This window comes from Leuciscus leuciscus (assembly GCF_965113295.1).
Source record: "Leuciscus leuciscus genome assembly, chromosome: 15".
Lineage (NCBI taxonomy): Eukaryota > Metazoa > Chordata > Actinopteri > Cypriniformes > Leuciscidae > Leuciscus > Leuciscus leuciscus.
The window spans coordinates 26,145,041-26,167,178 of record NC_138739.1 but is presented as its reverse complement, the minus strand read 5'-3'; the positions used below and the strand labels follow the sequence as shown (position 1 = coordinate 26,167,178).

The following is a 22,138-nucleotide window of genomic DNA, read 5'->3' as shown; positions in this document are numbered from 1 at the left end:
ACTTTTATTTTGACGGCATTCCAGACTTTTATTTTGACGGGCGGCGCTGAGAACACCAGCGACAGAAGAGAACGGCAACGGCAGCTCCTCAGATCAGACAGCGCTCACTCACATTCTCCGTCTTCATTAATTTACGATCTCTGTCAGTCATATCTAATACTTTGTTTGACAGAACTGATAAACAAAGAAAGTAAATGGTATGCGAAGTAAGTAAAGTAAAGCATTTGCTTTTATATTATTTGTAACAGAAAAGGCAAACAATCAGGCTAAAATACTTTCTCATTTGCTGTCAACATTCAGCAAATGCGCATCTACGTCATTTAAACAAATCTCTGAATATCTAATAAACATTTAATTTCACAAACCTTGCAGATTTAATCGAATCCAGCTGTGATATCTTGTGAAGTGTGCATTACTGTCAGCAAGTGACGGTCGGTCCGTGTGAAGTGAGTGAATGCGAACAGAAGATCAGCTTCACAGGAGACGCGATCGAAAAACTTTAAATCCTTCATTTTAAAATATGCTGATATATAACCAGTTGCCAACTGTGTCACATTCATATCTGTGATATATCCATTTGCCAACTGTGTCATATTCATATCGTTTTCACTGTGCTTTATGTAAAATTAGTGTTACCTTGTCTTTATTTGAAAAAATATGATTACCAACGCGAAATTACCAGATTACTGAGTGCCCTGTTACAGTGTTTACCTTCTTTTTATTCACATATTCATATATTTCTAAACAATTACTTTGTGAAAAATACTGTAATAGGATTGCAGATTCAAGAAGTTGCCATCTAAAATATAAAAGCATGTTTATTTGAAAGATTTGTTTTCTAATTGATTTATAATTGATTAAATATTGATTTAAAATAAATATAAAAATATCGGCTTTATATCAGCCATCGGCCATCCTGCTCTCTAAGATATCGGCATCGGCCATCAAAAAACCAATATCGGTCGACCACTAGTGTAAACCTCACTCCCCTGGTCTCAAGAGGCGCATTAGCGACTGATGCTAGCTGCAGCAGCCTTTAGTGTCCTTGTTAGTATGCCTGCCTCCCATGGTGGAGACTCCGGTTCTTATCCCACTTGGAGCGGGTCGAGTAGGACCGGTTAGACTGGTAACCTTAAACTCCACTGGTAACTGTTTAAACCCCAAAAGTGGGGATTTATGAGCTGCCACCATTGTGCCCTTTAGCAAGGTGCCTCAGGTTTGGCGATTGTCCCTGTTGTAGAAGTGTACAGTAAGTTGATTCAGATAACAATTAATATGTTTAACGAAGAAGAATATGCATTTGTAAAGTCACCTTACACTAGATTCAAAATGAAGGTCCAAAATGAATTTGGAGCTGTCATTTCTACCACGTATTGTCCTTTAAGCTAATTCCCATCAGGCAAACACCCTTTTAGAAAAAGCAAGGATTCAATTTCCATGAATTTCCATCTTTGTCTGGGTGTAGAGATTCATTACTGCTTGCTACAAATTGAAGTGCCATGCCATTGGTTCTTTGACTAGAGGCTATTAAGTTTTCCCAAATGGCGCACTTGATCCAATGCTGAGTCCTTTGCGTAAGTCCTCCATTTTATAGGGTGTCCCATTTGTCATTTCATTGCTAATGCTATGCACCCTTCGTGCTGAACTCTTGGTGGGTTATTTCCCAATAATCCGTGCAGTATTACATCACCTAAGTTTGGATTCAGCGGTGGATTGGTGTGGACCGATATTTCACATAGGGCCTTATTTAAGCAGTTGACTGATGGGGCATTTGGTTAGTTGAATCAATAGTAAATGTATTTGTGTCTGCACGCATATGTGTGTTTGCAATGGCTCATTTGGCAAACCTGGGTCTCATCTGGCATATTCCAGATTACCTGTGACTCCTGAGATAACCGAGAGACTATTGCAATCCATCACCTGCCGACAAGGCCTTGTCTGAAAGTTGGAGAGAACGAAGGAGAGGGGAAAAATGACAAATGAGAAAAGGGATATGGCATTGAGGGACGTCCAATGGTGGAATAAAATGATTTTTCTGCTTTCTCACAGGAAACAGGTTTTTAAAAGATAACTCTGAAATTCTGGCGCAAAAATGACACCGCTGTAATGATGATGATAATTGTGAGGTCGGGATAATTGAGGACAGTCTCCCACTGGATAGATATTGACCACATTAGTGCTTGCAGTGGAGATGAGCTTTAATTAGACTCAATTAATCCCCATTTGGTCTGGAAGGACGGAAGCAAATAGCAATTTTCAGAGCACAAGTCCCTTTACCTGCTCATGGCTCAGTGGATGATAGACCCTGTTTAGTGGCTTGTCCTGTGGCACTGAGCGAATGTGAAAATTACAAGACCATAATCCTCTGAACGGAGCACTCTAGTCTTTGATTACTAGTTATTGTCTGTGTGTGTGAGACTTACAAGACTGGAGGGACTGTAACTTTAATAAGAACTGTGAGTCCACAGACTTTAACAGTGTATTTTGGAGGTAAAACTTTTTCCCTTAAGGACAATGATTCTCCTCTGCAATCTTGCATTAAGGAGAGATACATGCTGTAACACTAGCACACACAAAAAAATGATGGTTGTTTTTCAGGAATATACTTATCCCCTGATACTGATGAATATTGTCTGCAGATCCATCCAGGAACAATGTAATCTAGTGGTTTTGCATTATGAATTTATCAACTGTCTCACTAGTCTCAACTTCAGACTCCAACCCCACTTCCAGGAATTAAGATGCACAGGTTTTGTTCAGTCCATCTGAAGATCATTAAGTAAAACCCATAAGAGGGTTCCCAAGAGGGTTCTCATAACCCATAAGAGGGTTCCCAAGACTCTCAATGTGCACTTCTGAAGAAGAATTACTAGTTGCTGGATTTGCCGGTCTCTGCAAGTGGCCAATCTGACTTACTTGGTGACCTAGACAAGATATGACCAAAACAAAAAGCCCTTTAGTAATTCTTTAATATATAAGTGAAGACCTGTTTGGGTAGCAATATTGTATTCATTTAGCATGACTTGATGTATCCAAAAGATAAGACTCGATTAGATCCTCTTGATTCAGATATCATACATACATCTCAATGGAAGGTGTTGTCTGCAGATATGCAAATTTATGCAGCATTAATGTCTTCACAAACACACATGTCCATGTTTGTGCATCTGTTTGCTTGCTGCCAATATCTAAATGGCATCCATAAGTGATATCCTCCTTAATCTGGTGAGCTTTATCCAGTGCCTAACAGATCATGCAGCATTCTCCAAGGCTGTTATTTTCTCTTAAGTCATATCAGTCTTTTAGACAAAGCTGAAATAATATTAGACCTGTCTCATCTCCGCCTGCCCCTATCCTCGCCACTTTATAAACAGTCTTTGTGCTTTTTCATGCAAACGAATAGTTAAATAGTAAACAGACCAGGCTCAGAACAGAGCATGACTTCAGACCTCCATTATATGTTTTTTTTTTTTTTTTTTGCTGCAAGCATTTCCGCTTGAACGTGAGGGTGTGTGTTACAGAAAACCGGAGGGAGAAACAAAGCAAAGGGTGCAATGCACACGGCCTCTCTCTCTCTCTCGCTCTGTATGTAAATTAGAAATATTTCTGCAAATGTTGTACTGTTTTTCTTTTTCTTTTTTTCTCTAGTGCATTTAGTGTATGCAAGTTTCTGGGTTTATGTAGGTTTTATAAATAGTCCGAATAGTATGAATTCTGTAAACTGTATTCAAACTATACCAAAGTTTATATTCTATAATACTATCTAATCTAAGATATTAAATATTTAACTGTATATAATAAAATGCGATTATACATTTTAGATAGATTCTAAATCTCAACTTCAGTACAGTTAAAACATTTTTACAGAAAATATATGTACTATTGGCGTCGATTAGGTCAGAGGAACATATTAAAAGAAATTTGAAGAGAAAATGGATCGTTATTTTGAAGTGATATTTTTTTGCATCTACATCATTGTGGTCTCCGTAAGTTTCCTGAAGCAGTCTGAAAGAGTTGCTTCGTCCATCCTGTTCTATCACAGCCACCATTCTTCTCTTGACAAGAAGAACATCCATTCCCCGAAACGACTCTATCTTTTCCTTCATGCTGACACTTCATTCATCACTCATGCTGGGCAACATGACCATGTCTGTAAAGGTCACTAAAGGCTTCAAACATTCTCGTCGCCCCATGAGAGAGCTCGTTGCCCTATGTGAAAGAGCAAAAGGGTGTGGCTCAGTTTTAGGTGGTAGGTAAATTGTATCAATGACTGATCATGCGTCTTTAGATAATCAAGTTCGAACGGATCCCTGACGGAGGGATAAAAATAGATCCTGGGCCATTTCCTAGTGCAGTAATAGCACAATTGCAGCCAATACACCAAGCCCTTGGAGGATTCAAAACGAAGGCCAGGGGTTTATTAATGAGAAACAATTACAAGGAAACAGAAATGTCCAATTTTCTAAATTTAGACTCTTGTTGCCATGGTGTATGATTCACGTAAGACAAAGGTAGAAGACAAACGCATGCGTTTGATGATTCAGTGTGTACAAAGTGGTTTATTACTGAGAGTTCAAAACAATGGTAAAATATTTCTCTTGCCAGTTCTAATCAAACCTGAGGACAGTATTCTGTTTTTTGTGATGATAAACTAGACGTATTTTTGTTATTTGTTAAATAGCATTATGTACCTTACAAAATTCACAGACATACCCCTTCTAAGCACTAGTTCCTAGACAAGAAGGGGAGGGAGGTGGTTTAGATGGAGATTTTGTAAGCCAAACATTTTCAGTAGAGAAGAAAGCTGTAAAAAGTGATCAGTTGACTTAACTTAAAAAAACAAGGAAAACGGCTGCCTTAAAATTATTAAGTAATGGCTGATGGCTTGGTGGCCTGGACGTCGAGGTCACTTCTGTGATTTGGGAAAAGCCTGTAAAGGTCCTTTGCAAAAAAAAGTGTAAGGGAAAAGCTAGTGAATTATTTTTGTTGACAACTTAGTGTTAACTAATAATTGTTGCAAACTGGTACTACCAACAAAATATTAGTGCATTCCTGGCATCCTGGGGTGTTTGGCTTGAGGTCATGGTGCAAAGGACCCTAGGTTGAAACTACTCCGAACCATCCCTTTAATAATTTTAAGAAAACAGGTTTCCTCACTTTTTTTTAAGTTAAGTCAACTGATCACTTTTTACAGTGTCAGCATTCCACTCTCTGAATAAAATTGCAAAAATTGTACCTTTGTGTACAACAGCTTGCCACTGGGACAGTATCCTCAAAGGGAAATCTTTATACCTTATTTACCCCCAAAAGGTGCTTATTGCTACTCTAAGGCAGTGGCACTAATATGCACGTTTTAGGGTAGATAACTTACAAAGTTGTCCCTTTGAGGGTACATCCCCAGCGACAAGATGTTGCTCCCCTAAAGGTTACATTTTTGTACATTTCAGTGGCAGTTGCTTGGCTGGTGGAGGACCCCTCGGAAGGACCCACCAAAATTGCGGAAGGACCCACCAAAATTGACAATCCAACAATCTACAACTCTTTAGATCTGACAGGTTTTATGATCTTCATTAAAGTTAAACGTTAACTGTCGATCTACGTTCCTACTGAGAAGCTATTTTTTTCATCAACTAGTTGCTTGCTGCATGCTTCTGGTGCCATTTGGACAAATGACTGTCGAAGAGGTGAGGTGCGGCTCGCCCAACCCGGATCGACCCCAATCGACCGGGGTCGATGCTATGAAGTATATGGATGGGACTTTCCTTCCTCCATACTATCGGTCTTAAAAGAAGGGCTATTTGTCTTAAAGCGGGAATCATTTATCTGTGCTTGGCCCTAGTGTGTGGAGCAGGGTAGTGAGGCAACAATTGAGGAGATCGTCTCTGGGATTAACATGGTTAAGCAAAAAACCAATACCAGCGCTGACGGAGCTCTTTAAAATCTCAATAGCAAAAAAAGACATGCAGTCAGACATAGCAGCTTTAAAATGTACAGTGTTTTGGATGAATAGAGTCTGTCAGGCTGGTTAAGATGGCTGCAGGTAGAGGCAAGTTAAAGTAAAACCAACTTCCAGACCTCCCGGTTGAGTATGAAGAGTATATTTTGTACTTGAGGCAAGCTGGAACGGAACTGGCAATAATTTTGATAGTCTATTAAAGTCATTTCTGTGATTGCTGTAGGTCTTGGAGGATTGATTCTAGTTGGTTTGGGTGGGACGGTCAGAGCTAAAGCCAATAAAACCAAGATGGTTTTACAATGGTATTGATGTTTTTCTCATTATACTTAGAGCTATTGTGACTCTTCTGTTTTTGATACTATTTTTGGCCAATATATGTCCTGAAACTTTACTGTTGTGAACGAACTGTCCATGGTGCTGAAATACAGCTTAATAAACATTTTGAATGAAAAGAGGATTGTCCTCAATCCTAGTGTCTAGAATGTTACTTTCCCGATCCTTTAAGGACAACCTTTGACCTCTATATTGATAGTTCACCCCAAAAAGAAAATTCTAGCATTATTTTTTCACACAAATTTCTTTCCAAACAAGTATGACTTTCTTCTGTAGAATGCCAGATATTGTAAAAAAAAAAAAAAATTGCTAACCATAATGAACATCAATGGGGTCCAATGTTGTTTGGACTTGTATATCTTAATATCTTTTGTGTTCAGTACAGATTTGGATTGACAAATGGTGAGTAAAAATGACAGAATTGTCTTTTTTTTGGGGTGAACTATCCCTTTAACCTCCTGCTCCAATTGAATCTCAAATCTAACCCAAGCTGCAGTGACGCAAAATAAAGCTCATTTCTGGTTCCTACAGCTGCACATCATTCTCCTGAAAGCTTATGCTCCTGATCGTGAGGGAGCTATCTTTATAGAAGCTATCCTGTGAGTCCCTGCATCGGTAGCATTGATCCTGCAGAAAGTGTGTAAATCCATCAAGCCAGATACGTCAAAGCTTCTCTGCTTGCTATCTGTAAGCATGTGTTTGAATCATTCTATACTATTTTTATACTTTCATACCCAGAGTATAAGGACAAGCAGGAATGGGAAGCAATGTAGGTATTTCCCCCTTTTAGCAAGTCACAAAAAAAATGGCTTTGTGGATACTCATTTGAATTAATTTTGATGGCTTGGAAGTCAGTTTGAAACCAGTTTCTTGCCTTCATATACAAAACAACACCTGTTTAGAAAGACAGAAAGATGTATTCTATGGTGTTTACAGTGCTCTTCAAACTGGACATTACTGTATAGTAGGCTACTAGCTAACAAAAATATGTTATAAAAACGTTTTTCTAACGTTCCCATTAAGTTATGAAAATATTATTTCGGAATGTTCTCAGAATGTCCTTCTGTTTTGATAATGTTTCATTAAAATGACTTTGTGTGAACGTTCTGTATTATTGGAAAAACTTTGAGAAAGTTCCCTGCTAGCTGGGCAGTTCACAGGGCGATTTCACATAGCCTACTGGTGGTCATAGCAGGTCAAAATCTCACACAGATCCCGTGAAGACAAACACTAGGCAAGTGTATTTGTCAATGAGCCTCTCACACCCTCCATTCACCCAAATTCAGCTCTGAAATCTCTCTGAGGATGTTTCAGGATGCCAGAGGGGGAGCTGCACAGTCATTCACGTGAAAGATTGATTTAACACACGCGGGCAGCTGTGGCTGGCTCGCGCTCTGGCGGAGTGCCTCTCTATGACGTCAAAGGCTCCTGCCTGCTCGTGTGGGCGCGCGCTCGCTCGCGCGGGGAGAGACACGCGCTGACAGAAGCGCGCTACGTGCTCAGAGTGGGAAACAGATGCGCTTGGTGGCCGGTGGAAAAGACAACGAGCAAGAACCTGAAACCACATGAAAAATGCATTTATGTGCATTAAGAGCGTACTGTGGAGACGATATGGAAATGAATATCGTATATCTCCCCTCTGCGGTAAAGAAAGCCATTGCAATAAATGAAGTAACGTATTGCATTAAATATTTTCATCATTATCTGAGATCGGTTCTTATGATCATGTTCACTTTCATTGCTTTATTCTGTATTAAACTTAGCATCATCCGATTTCAGATATAACAAATGTATTATATTTCAAATAAATTACAATTTCTGCAAAAGGTTTAAATAGACATTTGTGGCAGGTAGAATAAATGCATTCCAATAATTCGACATATTAAAGGAAAAATACTATATGCATTTTTTTCTTTTTAATATAAACAAAAACTACTGACTGCAACAAAACGCATGAGTATATATCTAGACTTACATGTTGTCATGAACAATCATTCTGTAACTTACTCTCTCACGAGCCTTGCAACATAACAGTAGCTGTTCTTGGTATATTTTGGAGTTTCATGGCCAAAGTATTGCGGTTGAGTAAGTAAGGTAGATTCATTCAGTAGCCTAACAACTAAACTGGTCACATTGTATACTTGTTGATTGATTTAGGCTATTAAAAAGATCCGGTTCGTGAGAGTCACTCGTTCGGGAATCATCTGTTTTTAAAACACAGCCTCAGAAGAGTCATTCTTTAATTTATCCCAGACCTCTGTATGTTTTAACCCTTAAAGGCATATCTTTTGTCTCTAGTGACCCGTGACGTCATTCACTACCCTCCTCATTCATTTTTTTAAAGTTAGACATAAACCTTCTTTGTATTCCTCAATCAATTCATTATAAACTATATAAAAGGATTTATATATATATATTATGCAATAGTTCTATAGTTACCGCAGGCAGAAACCAAAAGGATAGGAAGTATCATATATCTAGTGTCACTGTCATTTGATGGTGGATCTGCTGAAGAAGCTGTCAGAGATCAAAATACTGATTTCAAAGACGTTGAAAATGATAGTTTAAGAATATGAGCCAGATGCTGAATGTACTGGGAAATGAGCTCTGATGAGGACAGTGATGATGGTGTAAAACATCTGCTCAAACTGAACCCTTCCAAGCTCCAAAAGGTAACAAAATATATGCTTTATTTATTCTTCTGTAATTGTTACTCTAATATCAGGAGAGTTTTATATTATCACAACAGGAAGAGATCTATCTCTGTTAGAAATAAATCCTGGTTGCTAAAGACCTGAATATGTGATAATGATTGGGGAAAAAATCATGTATTTAGGGGTTAAACGATTAGTTCACTTTCAAATAAAAATTTCCTGATAATTTACTCACCCCCATGTCATCCAAGATGTCCATGTCTTTCTTTCTTCAGTCAAAAAGAATTTAAGGTTTTTGAGGAAAACATTCCAGGATTTTTCTCCATATAATGGACTTCAGTGGCAACCAACGGTTTGAAGGTTCAAATGTCAGACTCTCGATGCAGCTTCAATCTCGACACGACCCCAGTCGAGAAATAAGGGTCTTATCTAGCGAAACGATCTGTCATTTTCCACAAAAAAAATGTATATATATATATATATAATATACATACTTTTTAACCCCAAATGCCTGTCTTGAACCATCTCTGAGATGCGTCATTACGCCATCACGTTGGAAAGGTCACGCGTGACATCGTTAAACATCCAGGATATGCACATAAGGACCAAACAATAAACTGACACAAATACATATAAATATGTGTCATTCAACATACAATGACTTTGAACGGTCCTCCTACTCCAAACTTGTAAACACTGGATTGGTACTTCCGATGATGTAATGCAATGTATCTCTAGCCTGGGTTTCCCCATGCTGCCTTGTGCAGCGCGATTTTATTCACGCTGCTAGGCAGCCTGGATTCCATGGACCAGATTTTCGCCTCAGCAAGGGGACCAATCACAGAACGGGGAGGGAGCAGCAAGACGATGACGACGTCTATGCGACACACCGAAGCAGTTTGTTTATATCTATGGATTCAACATGGCATCAGACGCGCAGCCTTAGATAGTGTTCTAAGTAGTTTAGAACGCAAGTTTATTTTGTCTTCTTCCTCGTCGGATTTCTGTCGCTCTACATATGTCATCTGGTATAATAAAAACGACTGGCTATGAGCACAGTACAGTACATACAGGCACATTTGATAGACATTCGTAGCGCCCAATAAACGGCTCTGTGCATTCGTAAACCATGCCTCAAATAGGAGAAAATGAACACGTGGTTCCCAGACCACGTCTCAATGAGAAGAGGTCTGACGTTAGCCAGGCTAATGTATCTCAGAGATAGTACAAGATGGGCATTTGTGGTTAAAAAAGTATATATATATATTTTTTTTAATGACCAATCATTTCACCCGTATTTCTCGACTGGGGTCGTGTCGAGCCTTTGAAGCTGCATCGAGAGTCTGACATTTGAACCTTCAAACCGTTGGTTGCCATTGAAGTCCATTATATGGAGAAAAATCCTGGAATGTTTTCCTCAAAAACCTTCATTTCTTTTCGACTGAAGAAAGAAAGACATGGACATCTTAGATGACATGGGGGTGAGTAAATTATCAGGACGTTTTTATTTGAAAGTGTACTACTCCTTTAAGTGATTCATCAAAAAGAACCAGCTCGAAAACTAGACTTGACAATGATTCACAAAAAAGAACCGATTTATAAGTTCGGTTATCAGACTGCATTGGTTGTGTTGTATATTTTTGTTACACACACACACACACACACATCGGATTATTTTCATGTCGTGAAAAAAGAATCAGTTAGAGTCATTGAGTCATTCGTTCAGGAATCGGACTACACTGATCCAGGATCCAGTTGTATCCCCCCCCCCCTCCTTCTTTCTCTCTCGCCAGCTCAGTCCGTATCTCTGTCGGTCTGAGTCTTCAGCGCTGGCAAGGGATAATAAACTGCCTTTACGCAGCAATACGTGTCAAAGGAACAGCCCGCAACAGAGGTAGGATTGCAGTCTCTGAATTCAATCATTTCTGTGTAAAACCAAGCTCGTGCGATTTTATTATTACTAATTTTTTGGTAAAATCGATATCCTCTCCATTGATGAGAAGTGATTCATTTGGAAAGCCACCTGCATGCTGATCTGTGTGCGCAGGGGGTTTGGTGAGCTGTGTTGCCTCCCTCAGCTGAAGATAACACGGGGTTTTATCAGATCTTTTCTGACACTATCGGAGTTTTAAAAGATGCTTAGGTTTTCAAATGCATCCCATACCAGTATCAACAGATTCAGGGCATTTATAAATCTCACGCCGGGACATACTGGCAATTTTCATAGACTTTAGATGTTCTTTTACAGCAGTTTCAAGTGAAGATGATGTTGATTATGTCATTTCTATACATTTAATAACTCGTGAATGTGTGTTTCGCTTTCTTGGCTCTATAGCAGGCTTGAAGAACTGTTTTAGTGTTCTAAAGGGAAATGCTTGTCTACTTTTTGTATTTCTAGTCTTTCTACCATAAAAGAGCGAATCATTTAGGGGAATTGTCTCTTCTTGGCATGCTTTCATCGTAGCCCTATCTATTTGTCTTTGGAAATGAAACGTACTGATGGATATGAGCGATGGAGAGGGGGTGCTGGGAGAGATACGGGACGGGGGAGAGCGCCATCGTTTGATTTATAACCTCACAAATACGCCGCGACTGGCGAAGCCTGGGGTCCCCGCTTTGACTCGCTGTCATTTTAACAGCAGCCGCCGATTACACCAGAATACTGATAAAAGACAGAAGAGCTCCCTCTGTAAGGGCTCCAGAAAGCTCTTTACCACAGCATGGAGAGAAATCAATGCGATTAGGGAGCTTCAATCCAACCACACCTGTTTCATTACAGCACAGAGCGGCAGCGGGAATATACGAATAACGCTCGAATCGAATTTAAGAGTTTTGTTGCTATTAGTCGTTATTTATTTATTTTTTGAACCTTGAGGCGATTTATATGATGGTATACTACAAAAAATGTTGCTATTGTTTTCTTTATTAAATTATTTTAAATTATTATATTAATGAAAACATCATATATCAAAATTTTGTCAATATTCACATTATATGCATTTTAATGTAGCCTATAGAAATATTTGCAATAAAATTAAATACATATCACCTTTTTTTCTTACAGTTAAAAAATAAATAAAGTCAGCATGAAACAGAAGATGCATATCTTTTCTTCCACATTTCAACAGTTTGAAACTAAAACACCTGTTTTTAGACCACAATCATTTATTAGTATGGTGTAGGGCCTCCTTTGTGGCCGGTACAGCACGAATTTGTCTTGGGGGAATGGCCGATAGGCTACAAGTTCTTCACAGTGGCCTGAGGGATTTTGAGAAAAGTGTCCTGGTCACTATGTGATGCTGGTTGAGGAAAACGTTTTCTGACTTGTTCCTCCAAAACACCCCAAAGTGGCTAAAAAAAATTCAGATCTGGTGACTGTACAGGCTATGAGAGATGTTCAATTTCACTTTCATATTCATCAGACCATTCTGTCACAAGTATTGCTGTGTGTATTGGTGCATTATCATGCTGATACACGGCACCCACTTCAGGGTACAATGTTTGAACCATTAGGTGCACATTATCCTCCAGAATGGTTCGGTGGTCCTTGGCCGTGACGCCCATCAAGCACAGTAGGGAACGCTATGATATTGCAGCCCAAACCATTACTGATCCACCGCTGTGCTTCACTCTGGGCAGCAACAGTCCCGGTGTTAAGCCTCTTTGGGGCTTCTCCGCAACATAAATCCCACGGATTTGGGAAAGACACTTAAGATGGACACATCAGAGAACAATACATGTTTCACATTGTCCACAGTCCAAGATTTGAACCATTGTCACCAATGAAACCGACATTTGGCATTATGAGTGACCAAAGGTTTGCCTATAGTGGCAGTTTGAACATAAATATTGACTCTGTGCCCCAAACGAACTGTTTTGGTGGAAATAGGAAAGTCGAGGAGCGCATTTAATTTACTAACAACTAACATTGAGTTGGGCAGCAGTGGTTTTAATGTTTTTTTGGATACAATCCGGGTTTGTACCTGGACATCCCTTTCAGACAGCTTCCTCTTGTGTCGACAGTTACACCTGTTGGATGCAATTCGTCCTATGTGGTGGTATGCCGACATTACCCTGGATACCATAGCTCAATACACCATAAAGACATGCTGTCCTGGATCACAGATGAGCCAGCGAGACGCACACCAACAATTTGTCCTTTTTTGGACTCTTATATGTCTCCCATTATGCTGTGTGGATTGCAATAATTCATATACAGCTGTGCTATTGCTCTGCTAATTCAACTTTCACACTTTTTACTGATGTTATATCAGTGAAGATTGGCCACCAAGCCATGCATATATAGATGAAACCTCCAACACTATATTGGCCAGTAGTTTCATCGTCCAACCACTGTATGTCTGAGTAAAACTGCTTCTAGGGCGAGACTTGTTTTTGTCCATTGGGAGTTGATTGGATGGTTGTATAGTCATGGTTTGCTATCGTTCAATCTCATGTGAGTGACAGGTTGTCCCAAGATGTCGCAGTAAGAGGAAGGGGAAGTTATTCTGATTAAATATTAGGAGGGCACTTGAATTAAAAATGAAAAAAGAATGATTGTGCACGAATAAATCATTTATAATAAATGCAATATTCTAGCCTAGAAATCTAGACGCACCCTAGCGGCAGCAAAATGTATTTTGCTTCCAGGGCAGTCTAGCAACTCTCCATTGACTTTCGAGCTGCAAAAACCTAAATTGGGTCAGGCCAATCACGTCGTGTATAGAGTAGGTGGGGCGGGCTTAACATATGACGACAGAGTTGCGACGGTTACCTGCCACTTGAAAACAAAAAATGACGGCTGCTGCTGGCGAACATCTTTCGAATTGGCTTTGTCCGCGACTCTGGAGGACTTGGAGTTAAGCTTTTCTTTGAGAAAAGAGCAAAGAATGACACTTAAGTCATTCTTAAAAAAAGGAAGATGTGTTCGTAGTTTTTCCGGCCAGATACGGCAAAAGTTGAATCTATCAACTAGTTCAGCTGTTGGGAAAACGCTCTGGTTGGATGAAGTGCTGTCCTATTGCGTGCAGAGGGAATTTGAAAGACAGCCGTTTATCCCGCCTCTCGGATTGAGCCGTGTCCATGGTGAGTTGCCAGACCCAACATCTTGATGTAGGTCTGGCTTGCCAGGCAAGCAATATTCCATACAAAAAATAAGAATTGTAAATTTTTAAGAAATGGTATCAACTGATTCATTTTGCTGACAAACCCTGCCCACGACTTGTTTTGTAAAAAATATATTTAATGTTGAATATTCTTTGAAACCGTTTAAACTCAGAACTTACACTCAGAAATTGCTATGGAATTTCACAAGTAAATATAGCAAAATAAAAGTGAATAGTAAATCCTACACCAAATTTTCTTCAGTGGAAATACGTTAGCATGGAATCAAAGACTGTCTTAGGTATTTAAAGTGAACACAAAATGGCATTCGCAACCAACCAAATGGCATTTGCTTATGTAAAGTAGAAGTAAAGACACGATAAACAGGATATTTAACAAGAAATTTGTGGTACTTATTAGTGGTGTCACTCGAAAAGGAAAGTTATTCTTGAGGCAGTGCAAGTTATTTTGATGAGGGGAGAATAACCTGCATTAAATCTTCTACAGAAAGGTCTTATTGTAGAAGATGTAATGAAGGTTATTCCACACTGTAAAAAAAAATTGATTTAATTTTGAATTTGTTGAAATAAAATGTTTTAGTATTTAGTTGATACAGTGAAGGAGATTGGGTTAATAAATAGAACTTTTAAAATGTTGTGTTATCTGAACAACATTAATTATCTAAGTTGATTTGACAAAAGAAAAAAGTTGCGATGACAAATCATGAAAATAATCTTTTACAGTGCAAAAAAAGGTGTTGTAAGAAAGTAAATAGGGTTCATTTTTGGTGTGGACGAGAAGCTGAGTCTTGGGTTAAACCACAACGGCTGAATTCTTAAGATGATGAATTGACCCCTCACTGCCAAAGCCTATTTGCCCCATATGGCAATGCTGAGTGTGTGACTTCATTATTTGCAGCCTGGTTTGCAGGCTTTTGATTTATCTGCAGCCTTTTTTAGACACAGGTGCCAGAAGTGAGTCACGCAGCTGCTTGTTTAAAGGTACACGTTCACGAGAGTCATGCGTTTAAATTAAATGGGAACTTATGCCCACGCGTCCACCCCAGCATGTTTGCCTGCGGGACTCTCTCTGTGCTGTTTTAATGAACGCACACAATCCAATGTTGCCAACAGGCGCATAATGACAGCTATAGGCATATGGTTGACTGGTCAATTATAGATCTGTTTCATATATCGAGATCACATAGAGAGGGGCAGATACAAAGCATGAAAGAGCAAGCGGGACGAAAGGATTTGAGATGCTGAAAGAGGACGCACACAGTCCGTACTTTGATGTTCATGTGTCTGTGACCCAAGCGTGCCTGCCAATAAAGACAAACTGACCCTCTCTAATTTATAATACAATTACTACAGCCTCTTGAATCTGAATGAACATCCATGAATATTAATGAATGACTGTATTTAGTTTAATTAACCCTTAAATGCATTAATGTTTCACCAATAGAAAAGATCCTAAAATCCAAAATTTTCTAAAGATTTGAAAAGTACCTGATGTTACATTTGATAGACTAGACTTAAAAAAAAAAGGTTCTATGCAGTTCCTCGGTTTCTGAAAAGAACCATTTAGAACCATGTCTATATAGAGTTCTAGAGTGACTGTAGTTCTTCTGTTACATTTTATAAATTGGCGTTTGAACCTTTTTAATATTGAATACATTTAAATAAATTCATATTTGAACTCTTAAAGTTCTAGATTCTAGGTTCTCTCAAGATCCCTCTTACTTTTGGCAAATTGTAATTGCTTTTTTGTTTTAGAACCGTTGTTGTGGCACAGTGATTCATCTTAGAATGAATGTTTCATTGCGAATGTGAATTGTAGAATGTTTTTGTAGAACCTCAAGTTCAGCAAAGAACCATGCTTTTATCAAGAACATTTTTTCTTCTTCATTATATAGGGTTCTGTGGCTGTATGGTTTTTTGAAGACAAGACTGATACATTTCATATTGGAACTCTAAGATTCTAAGTTGAACTTGTATGTTCTAAATTCTCTTAGTTACAGTATTTGGCATATTGTGTTCATTTCTTTTTTAGAACTTCCATTGTTCCATTGCAAGTACTAAATAGAGATCTTAAAATAACTATGTTTGTTCTTTGAAAAGTTCTTGATGTTCTTCAGGTTTGTTCTAGGTATCATCTACTAACAGAGACGCACCTTGTTGGCCGCAGCAGTACATAAATGGTTTTATGGCATCTTAAATATAAATTTAAAATGTCCTGCAATGGAATCAATCTTTAAAACCATCTTGGTTCCAATTAGAACCTTTATTTTTAAGACTTTAGTCCAAACTGTATAAAACCTTGTTTGCAGCAGCAGTACATAGATGGTTTTCTGAATAACCAGTAACCAGGTTCTCCTATTGCGTCATACATTTAAATGTAAAATGTCCTGCTAAGCTGTAAAACCCTCTTGCTTCTAATTAGAACCTTTAATTTTTTAAAAGACTTTAGTCTGAACAGTTTAAGACAGCTGGCATCTTTAATAATAGTGATAGACTGAGGGAAGGGAGAGCAGGTGAGAGAAGGCAATTAATGGCTTTTAATCTAAAGTGAAAAATAATCAATAAGGTGTTCAGGGCCAGTGGGGATTCTGGACTTCGGAGTGTAGCCATCCAGCTCAGAGGAGGAAATATGCTCTAGCCAATAAAGTATGTGTGTGGTCCGGTATCTGCGCATATGCTTGGTGTTGCAGAAATCAGGTGTGACTGAGCGCCAATTTGGGCTGAGCCTACAGTGAGACGTTCACACACAGCTGTGTAGATCCACACTCGCACATCGGGCATCAGTTTATCTTAGACTAGATCTGTACCAGTGCATTTCCAGTCTGACCATTATTCCTTCTCCCACACTGAGAGATGGCAACTAAGAAAACCGCTAAAAGCCCCATTCACTCTCTTGTATAACAAGGGCTTTGTCTACGACATTATTTTAGCCAGTTAGAAAACTGCCAGTGAAAGATGGGAGATTTTTATTTCTTTAATTTATGGATATCTTGCGGCTATCTTTTTAAGTCTGAAAGGTTCTGACTATGTCTGAATTTGCTATATATATATATATATATATATATATATATATATATATAAATATGCATAACTCTTTTTTTTTTAAATAAAAAATTAATAAAAAAATATTTCTAATAAAACCAAATGTTTCTAAGAGGGCATTTTGGTTTGCTGACTGAAATGGTTGGACTGTCTGCATGCAAAAAATTGACGCAAAATTCATTTGTTGCTATAATCCAATGTTTTTGATGTTTATCTTTTTTGTTTGCATCTTTGACTGTTAAGTTAAAAATAGATTGTCATTATGTAATTTTGCACATCCTTAAAGGTACAATATGTATGAATTTTGTATCAAAATATCCAAAAACCACTTGCACAGTGTTAAATGTTTCTTTCAGTTATGTACTAACATTATCCTAAATGTTTCCAAGAATTTTTAAATTCAGAGAAATTCACAATTTTAAATAGTGCCCGTCCCTTGTCACTTGTCGCCTGTCAATGACGTAATATCCGCGTTATCCCTGGTTTCCGCTTGCACTGCCATAGTAACCATGGCGACAGATGTGGACAACTGCGTAATGTTTAGCGGCACGCTGTTGTTGTTTCGTTCAAACATTATGGACCATGCAAGCAGACTTTGGGACAATATATCGGCGTGGCGTTTTCGAGATGCCGAGAGCTTCACGGCAAACTTCGACTTGACAGAGTTTGACAGACGCTCTTGCATGTGCTTTATTAGATAGGTGAGCAAATGTACATAACACCAATCAATGTTATATCTCAACATGATGAAATGTTAGAATATGATCCGTATGTTATTCTAATGTTGATCTAGCTCACTGCTAGTCTCATATTGCCAACAAACTAACACATAGAATAACATTAAAACTTTCAACACACTCAAATGCTGTTTAGTATGATAGTGTAACGTTAGACCAAGTGAAACAGCGCTGCGTTACCTCACAAGTTTAATTCGTCAAATGAACTGACCTGTGTGAGTATTAATTCAGCACTTGTGGGTAACGCTAGTAGAATTAAATGTCTGCATTCCTTTATATCCTTAATATAGAGACACTGCAAAATAAGCTTTTTATTTGAACGGCTTCTTACAACTAAGAAAAGTCAAGTATAGCGAACTCTAGAGCAATTCAATAATCTGTTCTACTGAGTAAACATGCATATCTGAGGCTTAACGTGCATTTAACTCCACTTTGTGTCTGATATATTCATAATGTCAAACTATTTCAGTTGGACCCAAGACACGGCCCTGAGGAACGCCGGAGGCTAGTTACCACTCTTCAATTTCAGTTAGATAATTAATAATGTACATAAAACTGTTCGTATTCCGTCAGCAAACTTAAAAATAACATGGTATGGATAAAGTCTGACTATTAAGCTAATAGCCTGTGGTTAATTTTTTTTTTATTGTTTAAGAAATAGAGTTCTCTCAGAAAATAATCTGACTGTTTAATGTCTCACATTTAACGATTTAATTCGCTCTGACTGATCTGCAATTTGCCATTGAACATGGCATATTGAGCCAATCTGAATAAATATTTTCTGTCCTTTAGGTATTGGTTTTGAAGAAATACATCTAGGCACTTCTAAACTGCACTTCGAAGCACAGTAACTTAATGCACCAGAAACCAAGATAGCATGTTGTTTTCGATGAAAACACTCAAAGTGAAACTTTTAACACCTCAGAGATGTTTTAACAATCTTAAGTAGACCGCTCGGGGCAAGGAGGTTTCTCACTTACACATGTACATGCTCACAGATCCCTCCAAGCATCCCGTTACGTTTGCTTCTCTGAAAAGTTACAAAGTTTCTCAACCATTATTCCCCAGTGAACGTTCAACTTGCTTTTAAAGAACAGAAAACCGCCTAACTAAACTCTTTTCTTATGCTCGCTTTCCTCTGTTTCAGTTTCCCCCAATTTAATTATCTTCTAAATAGTTTAAACAAGGCTACAGTTACTAACATGATTTTAAATATGTACGGGTAGAGAGGTTTGGGAAGAAGGGACCCAGTCCAATCAATGCATTTTTTTTTTGAACTTTTGAAGATTGTGCCAACCACCTCAAATAAGAGTCATTTTGACGTTTTTATTCTCTGCATCAATTCATTTTTGTTAAATCATTTTTTTTTTATTGAATCTGAGGCAGCATTTGTTTCCATTTCATAGCTGATCACATCTGTGGCTTTAAATGTGCTGTAATGATAATTATGTGTAATGGACTCACTGGAGAAGCCCTTTTTAATTTCATACCTGATAGCTTGTATAGCCTACTAAGCATATGTTCAAGTTTTCTGAAGTGACTTTATTGATGAATGGATTAAACTCTAGAGCACTGCTGAATGATGGTCCATGTCTTTGTACATCTCATTTGTAGTCACCGAATTGTAGTATGTTTTGGCCTCCATTTTTCTTGCTTCCCCCCCCAGTATCGACTGCAGATTTTCAGGAAATAACGTCTTAAATTTCAAGTAATACCGTGTGGGTAAATACTTGGTTTGGAACGACATGAGAGCATCTGTGTAATTGTCCACATGCTACCTTGAGTGTCCTCAAGAGCATGTAAACAGTTCCTCCCTCCGTTCCTCCGAGCGCATGTAATAACTGCGTGCATTCATGTCCACCCTCCAGACGAGATGCATGATTTGATAATACACACATCCCTGAGTGGGGGTATTTAATTATCGTCATCTTCATAATTAGTCATCAGAGGGCCAGAAATGCCCTCCCCCCTTCGTTAAGCCTGCCCCACCCTCATTAAATCACATCTTAACGAGTCAGGATGTGACCCACGCGTGACTGATTTATTTATTTAAGCCATTTAAAGTCTCTTCCCGTCATCATGCCTGCGTTTGAGATGGTAATGGTATTTGAGCTCGCTAATTAGCTCTTGAGGTTAATTCATGGGCGGATGGATGTGCTTTCATCAGGGGTCGTAATTGGTGGGAACAAGAAGAAGAGATAATTGTGAACTCCTTACTGGAATTTCCTTAATTTTTTTATTTTTTTTTCAAGTGCGCTTGAAGGTGCAATATTGTTCTGAGTGCTTTTTAGCATGTTGCTATGTGGTTGCTAGGTGGCTGTTCATTGGCCTAATACAAATTTTGAGTTTGAGTGAGAAGAATTGAGTTACAGTGAGACACTTACAATGGAAGGGAATGGGCCAATTTGTAAAAGTTAAAATATTAGAATTGACCCAAGATGTAAACAATTTGAATGCTAACATGATTTTAGTGTGAAAAAGTTAGTTGCTTACTAATCTTTTCTGCGTGAAGCTGTGTCCAGTTTCACAAATGGTGTAAAAACAATAATTTAAATGATTTTCTACTCATATAATACACACATTTTAACAGAAGAAGAAGTGCTTTCCTAAAATTGTTTTTTTATTTGTTTTTTTTTTATTTTTAAATTGGCCTCGTTCACTTCTATTGTAATAACCTCATGGAAACCTTGCAAATAAAATGAGGTACAAGTCATAATAATGATTAAGTAAATATGGCTAATTTATAAATGTTTAAATACTGTTTAGGCTATAGCCACAAGATGTGAACAATGTGTTAACATTTAAGATTGAACAAAAATTAGTGATGACCAGTAATCGGTTTTCCGATATTTCCCCGACATTTTAGTATTTTTCCATAATCTGGGATCGGTTTTGTTATATCGGATTCACCGATAAGTGGCGCCATTTTGTGGCCATTTTTAGAATTGCGCTCGAGCCCGCCAACTGCGTCTGATGGAAGATGAGTCAACAACGGTGTTCAAAGGTAAGATAACTCACCTCCCTTATTAGTAATCTTTATTTATTTAAATTAGCCAAATTTGTTTAACATAAAGACCCGTACACACCGGGACGAATTTCGCGCGTGATATTCGCCGACGTTTAACACCTCGTGACTAAACAAAGGGCGCCAATGTGAGTGTGCACACCGACGCGAAAAACGGCACGCGTAAAAGCGTAATTTTTTTTTAAACGCCTCGGGTTCGTTTTTTTGGTTTGACGCGCCGCGTCAAAAACTATCCGACCAATGAGATTGGCGCTTTTGCTCACGTGTCTGGAGCTTCTGAAGTTACAGTAAAACACAACTTGGGGGGCGCTCAAACACAAAACGGTCTTGCCGAGCACACATACGTAACAGCGAAGAAGATGTATGCCAAGTAGCGTCTACACTGCCCATAGACAGACACTGCCGGGAAGAAATGACGAGGAAGATGCAAGGCAAGATGAATGTAGAGCTGCTGGTCTCGTTGGTGTCGGAATAAAGAACTATATGACAAACGCGACAGCGACTACAAAAATCTTGTTAAAAGAGAACTGTTATGGAGTGGTATTGCAGAGTATAGACTTTTATGGAGTGGTATTGCAGAGTATAGACTGTTATGGAGTGGTATTGTATTTCTGTTTTACATTAAGCACCATCTAATGTCAGGGAATGTTCACTCGGCTCATCGTCAGCGAAAATCGCTTGGGTGTGAACACAAAAAACACGTTGAAAAACGCTGGCGAATAACGCGCGCCGATATTCGTCCCGGTGTGTACGGGCCTTAACAGCCATTAATGCACAAATGAGATAATGTTAGTTTAAACTATGCGCAGTTTAAACTTGGTGCTAATAGACAAACTCACAAGTCACGTAATCCAAGTCAAGTCGCTATAAACACTTCATTTTACACAAATTAAATAAAACAGCCTTGAATGAGTGCATGTTGTAAATAAAACGGCTGAATGTACGTTAAATCTCTATCTGTTGTAGCATTCATAGTAGCCTACCATAACCTCGTAAAGAAAAAGAGTCGAAAAAATTATGCCACTTCAATTAATTGACATTAACAAATGCTGTTGATTGAGCTTAACTGAACCCAGAATATTCCTAGTAGTATAACGCTTGCCCGTCGGTGTGTGACGGAGTCTCGTTCGTCTCTTCTCCACTAAACCTGTCACTGGTCACTTATGCCTGCTTCCTCTGCCAAAAGTCTCCTCTTCTTCACCCTCTCACCTGTCAGTCACACATGTCTACAGGGGATGAGCGGTCTTGCCGAGGCCAATTGTTGAATC

At 38.6% G+C, this 22,138-nt stretch overlaps 1 protein-coding gene across 1 annotated transcript in view; it reads left to right on the top strand.

Moving 5' to 3' along the window:
- Nucleotides 1-10,779: 10,779 nt before the first annotated feature.
- Nucleotides 10,780-22,138, top strand: part of elfn2a (extracellular leucine-rich repeat and fibronectin type III domain containing 2a) — a 115,331-nt gene continuing 103,972 nt past the window's right edge. Inside the window, exon 1 of the mRNA XM_082138214.1 lies at nt 10,780-10,837. The gene's annotated coding sequence lies outside the window, so the exon portion shown is untranslated. The remainder of the gene's footprint in view (nt 10,838-22,138) is intronic.